This window comes from Panthera uncia, chromosome B1 (genome assembly GCF_023721935.1).
Source record: "Panthera uncia isolate 11264 chromosome B1, Puncia_PCG_1.0, whole genome shotgun sequence".
Lineage (NCBI taxonomy): Eukaryota > Metazoa > Chordata > Mammalia > Carnivora > Felidae > Panthera > Panthera uncia.
Window position 1 is genome coordinate 179432908 of NC_064811.1, and position 6090 is coordinate 179438997.

Below are 6090 nucleotides of genomic sequence, written 5' to 3' on the forward strand. Positions count from 1 at the left end.
TAAGAGAATGAACATGAGCAAACATAGTCAATTTACTCACTCTAGCCCCATCCCCTGAGAAAAATCTGACTGAGGACAATGAGTTATAGGAGAAATAATCTACCTCAGGTTAGCTGTCCCATTTGCTACCTGGGTACTCAATTAAAAGGGCAATTGGCCAGAGATGTTAGAATTCTTTCATCAAATGAGTTCCCCAGTGATGAGGCCATCAAGTACACAGACACACACACCAAAAATTAATTTTAGGGGCGCCTGGGTGGCTCAGTCGGTTAAGCGGCCGACTTTGGCTCAGGTCATGATCTCGCGGTCTGTGAGTTCGAGCCCCGCGTGGGGCTCTGTGCTGACAGCTCAGAGCCTGGAGCCTGTTTCGGATTCTGTGTCTCTCTCTCTGACCCTCCCCTGTTCATGCTCTGTCTCTCTCTGTCTCAAAAATAAATAAACGTTAAAAAAAAATTTAAAAAAAAAAAATTAATTTTAAAATATTGATTCCCATTACAGAAAAAAAATAAATAAATAAACAGAACAGATGTTGCCAGAGCACAAATCCAGGCTCAACTTACCTTGTAGCTACTTCAGCAAAAATCTTCAAACTTCAAAGTATGAGACACTATCCATGACTACTTTACATTATTTCATTTAGTCTTTATAAAAAAGTGTCCAAATGGTATTCATTATTATTATTTTTTTTTTTTTTTTTTTTTTTACAGAAAACCTTTGAAACTGGGTGGCTCAGTCCGTTAAACATCTGACTCTTGATTTCAGCTCAGGTCATGATCTCACTGCTCATGAGGTTGGGCTTCACATCAGCCTCCGTGCTGACAGCGCAGGGTCTGCTTGGGATTCTCTCTCTGCCTCTCTCTCTGTCCCTCCCCTACTCATGCTCTCCCTCGGTCTCCAAGGAAATAAAATGTTTTAAAAATCTTTTAACTTTTTAAAAATTTAACAGACCTTGCATATTTTCTTGTGATTTTTCGCAACGTAAAAATAAGGCTGCGTTCTCAAAAAGGCTTTTAAAACTATAGCACGTGCGAATTACAAATGACTAACAAAATCCTGCATTTTGGTACTGCATAGCTGGAAAGCAGGCCAGTGGTCAAGGGGGAGGTGTACCCAAATCGAAGGCAGTTTTAACGCTGAAGGCAGAAATCTTCATAGGAATCTATTTGTAATGTTCTGAAGTTGCTGCTGTGAAAGTCTCCAGTCTGCCCTTTCGTGATTGATGGTGGTCGGGATGAGATGCCGGGATGTGCACCCTCCAATTTGGGAACCGGGGTGGCTGCCACCGCTGTGCTTTCAATTGCACCCTCATCGGTTCCTCTGCGGATCCCAAAATAACCATCTTCGCTCCCGCTAGTGCCCCAGCTATTTTTAACAATCTAGCAATCCACCCCAGAGGCTGTTGGTGCCATGGCCCACGGGCAAAACAGCATGATTAGTCGGCTCAAAGGGGTTGAAAGGGTCTGTCAAAAAACAAAACAAAAAAAGGGTCTCTCAGACCAGTGTAGTAGATAGATCCCCCTGTGCCAGTGGAGGAAGAGATCATAGATTTCAAAAGCAACTGCCATGGGGCCACGACAGGCCAGCTCATTGCAGCCCCGGTAGAAGTCTGCCACATAGTGGTACTCAGAGGAGTAGTAATGGAAGCAAGTCCTCCTTCGGTTTGCATGGAGAATCAGTGCCTGTGTAAGGGAAGCGTGGCTCTTCTATCAGTCCAAAATCGTGGGCATATTTTCCTGTGATGAGGTACGGCCCACCTTCACAGCCTTGAGCGTGCTGGCTGCAAAAGACAACCTCTGGGGACTCAAGATTGGGGTCTGAGTATTGTTGGTTAGTGTATGGATCCTTGTTTCCAGCATATCCACGGAAGCAAATGAGTAGCAGCTTCCACAAGATGCTTGGCTTCGAACAGGAGGAACAAAATTGGTGCCACAAACATTCTCCAGTCCCAAGACGCTGGCAAATGTAAAATCATTTCGTGTATTTCAACAGTCAGTCGTGGGATTCTCTGGCTGTGGCTACTGCCTCTCCTAATCCTTTCTCCTAGGGTAAGCATCTCATGTTCCATGTATGTGGTTGCCGTTCAAGACTTCTGGGGGCACCTGGGTGGCTCAGTCGGTTAAGCACCCAACTTCGACGCAGGTCATGATCTCATGGTTTGTGGGTTCAAGCCCATGAGTCAGCTGTGCTGACAGCTAAGAGCCTGAAGCCCAGATCCTATGTCTGCCTCTCTCTCTGCCCCTCCCTGCTCAGGCTCTGTCTCTCTCTGTCTCAAAAAAATAAATAAACATTAAAAAAAAATTTTTAAGACTTCTGAATGGCATGGATCACTTTCACGAAACCATGGTTATATTTGTAGAGGGTATTAGAATTAGAAGAGTTTCCCTGGAGACTCTCAGGGTGTGCTGTGTTCATGTTCACCTTCTCAGAGGTAGTTCCCACTTTAGTTCCGAGGAAATGAGCCTACTTCCAGCTTGGCACATCATTCACCCATCCAGGCACGGTCTCTGCGGCGGTAACTCGTTGTGGAGGATAAGCTAAGGAATTCCCTGAGCTCGCACCCATGGGTTAACAAGGCATATAGGAACAGGAAGCCTCAGGATGAAAGCATCCAAAATTAGGTAGACAAGATTAAGTATTCAGGGCGGAAACGCCCCCCAACTTAGTACGATAGCAGAAAGCTGCTTTCAAAGGAAGAAAGGACCAAAATAGGTAAACAGGTGAACAGGGCTATAGACCACAGCAGGGCCAAGTTGCCCAGAACAGAGCTAATTAGCAAAAGAAAGGTGCCTTGTTGACCCTGAGGTAGCATGCTCTGTCTTTCTTGTCCCCTAGGCAAGATAAGGTAAACAGACCTGGCGCCTCATGCCTGCCTTAAACAACCATCTGCCAGGCACCAGGACTTTGTTTGGTATTGACCTAAACCCCTAAGGCTGCATATCTTCAAAACCCCCTTTTCCTCACACCCATCACTCTTGTAAACCTTCTGATCCTAATAAAAATGGAGCAAGGACCCTTACTTGGGGCTCTTGTCTCCTCCCAGACATTACGCTCTCTCACATGTCAATTCTGCATCCACTATCTTGCTGGACAAGAAAGAACTCCAGAGCCAGAGTCTACGACTACTGGTTACCTTGCTGCCCTCTTCTTTGTACTTAAAAAAGGCAAACCACTTGTAGTCATTCAACACAATCTCAAAGCCTTGATTGAAAATCATGGTGAAATGGCAAGGATTGCCCAAATTAGCCCATCCTGTATCTAACTTCTCAAGGTGTGCCACTACTTTCTTTTTTTTCTGGTAGTCCCATAGCCATGTAATTGACATCATGTTGGGAACTAATAGGACCCGCCTAGAAGACCCAGGGACCCAGGAGCCCAGGGCAAGTGCAACGGGGACGTGTGTCACAGTGTGGGGTGCTGACAACACACAGCAGCCACAGGAGGGCTGTGAGCAGTCAGCAGGGCTAGGGACCCAGGGGAGGAGAAGGAAAGGGCAGTGGCCAAAGAACAGTGGCTGGAGAGCCTAAATGGCACTAATTATTAGACCATGTGAAGATAAAGACACTGTCTTCATAAGCTTAAGCAGCTTGCCCAAATCGCATAGTTTAGTATATGGAAGAGTCAGGCTTTTTGCTCCCAGGTTTTGATTTCAGAAGACATGCTTGAAGGTACGACACTCTATTTCCTCTCAGAATAAGTTTTCCTAAGCCCTTTTAGAGAAAGAAAATTAGAACAGGAAGCTCTTTAAATCTAAGTATTGCTAAAACACATTATTTTCATGCAATGCATACAAACAACTGAAATACTAGTTATAGATCGTTCTCATTTCTTCATTAAAGTATAATGAGAAATTCTAGTTCAAATGACTATATACACTTAAAAGAAATAAAATGAATTTATAAATATTCTATAATTCAAATTAGTTAAAAGGATAGCTTTTAAATATTTATATTTTAGGGTTTTCATACATACTACAAAATATTAACTTGAAATAGTACAAATGTTATATTAAAATGTAAATGAGAATCTAATATATCTGAAATCCATCACTGGAAGAGTGTGTGTTAGTGATACATGACGTGACCTAACTCTTCATGATTCTAGGTGCCTGACAAAGCATTTATGGGCATGGCCCTTACTGGGAGGCAGGACTTTCAGTGTTAAAACTGGAAAACCCAGGCAAACTGGGATAAGCTGGTCCCCCTAATTCCGGAATATTATTAGGTACAGGGAAAGTCATAATCCAGAAAAGACACACATATCTGGAAAAATATCCTTCTGATGTGACTTAGATTCAGAAAAATGCATGTCAAATTGTGTACATTCTTGTGAAATTAGGCAATTACACTTTTTCTGTTTAATCAAGTCCCAAATTTTTCCCAGAGACGGTGAATAACTAAAAAAAATCCATGTGGTTCAGAACTTTTTTCTAGGGTAATATCAAAAAAATGTTTGAATAGTCAAATATGACAAAATTTCTCTACTCAGCTTTGCTTGATCTGATAGATTAAGCATCACCCAGAGTTATCACCTTTATATGTATCTGTAACTGGCACATCTAATATTCACTACTTTAGCACATATTTAATGCATATTCGGATTAGGGGGATGATAACTACAAATTCATGAAATGTATGATATTTTGCTGAAATTATCTCACTATGGTGCATCTCAAGCAATGTCCTACCGTGCATAGCCAAAAAACCTATGTTTGTATTTTATAACTGATATTTACTGGATGATAGCAAAGCCATTTCAATTAAGTTAAGGTTGAAGTTAACAGTTTTAACTCTTGTATGGCTATGACAGATGAAACTAAGTGTGGACTCAGCCTTCTCATGAATTTGTCCTAGTGGCAACAAACTAAACTTGGCAAATGAATGAATGAATTAAAATACCACTGGGTCATTATCAAGTTCATCACAACTAAAAGAAAAATAATTAAAAATGCAAAAGGAAATTGCATTTTAATGTATTTCAAGGGTCCTAGTAAAATAATTAAGTGAGAGACATCAGTCCCAAAATAATACATACATAATACCTTTCTAGAAAGTTAAAAACTACTAAAAAACAAACCAGAAAAAAACAGGCTTTTTGAGACATGCACATAAATGCAGGAGAACCATGGAAAAAGGAAATAAGGAAATGGTTGCCACAGAAACCATTTGGGAAGAAGAAGTACCAGGTGGTTGGGGAGAACAGTGTGGTTTGCTGTTCATAGTGCTTATTCCATTGTTTTACATACAAATAAATATATGGCTGAATGAAAGCAAACTATGCCTAGAAAATGAAGAGAGTGTTATATCATAAGGATTACAGTTTTCCCAACTAAATTTTATTTTATTTATTTTAAATTAAATTTCCTCATTTAAATTTTCTTAATATATAATCTTATCACCCTATGTGAACCCTCATTCCTGGAGTCATTGAGACCAGGTAGAAGATCCAGATTCATTTTCCTGTCCCCAGTGTTTCCTTCTCCACTTCGACCTACATATCCCTGTTACGTTCTCTCAGTACTTCAAAAGCTGCATATTGTCCAAAGAATAAAGACCAGGTCAAGAACGCCTAGGATGTGGATGAGATCTGCCTTCTGTATGTTCGCATTGCTTCCTTCACTGATCACCATGCCTGTTCATGCTAGTCCTCAGTTCTCTCTGTTTTCTTGTCATTTAGTATCTTCCCTTCTGTACAAGTCCTACTAGTCTTGGAGGGCCCAGCTCAAGGTCACCAAATCCACCTGGTCTGAGATCTGTTTCCATTCTGTGATCCAGAGCACAATATACATATCTTATAACTGAATTTATCTATAGTAGGTGATTCCGTATTGCTAATTTAGCAAACTCTCATCGACTATTTACTTCTATCAGTGAGGCAATAAACAAATTCAGGAGAAAAACTTTGGCCAAGCCATATGCAATGCCCTCGGAGAGTTTTAGTCTAGAATTACTTACATTCCTAAATCACGTGTTCTACTTGATAATTTTAAAAAAGGCATTCATTATCAATTGATTTCACCTTTGTATATATCTTAGTACTTCCCACACAGAAGTTAATCAACTAATATTACTTTCACATCTACCCAGGGATTTT

The 6090-nt window shown here is 40.9% G+C and overlaps 1 pseudogene; it reads right to left on the bottom strand.

The window, feature by feature from the left end:
• Nucleotides 1-1127: 1127 nt before the first annotated feature.
• LOC125922505 (dipeptidyl peptidase 1-like) lies at nucleotides 1128-3325 on the bottom strand (annotated as a pseudogene).
• Nucleotides 3326-6090: the final 2765 nt, after the last annotated feature.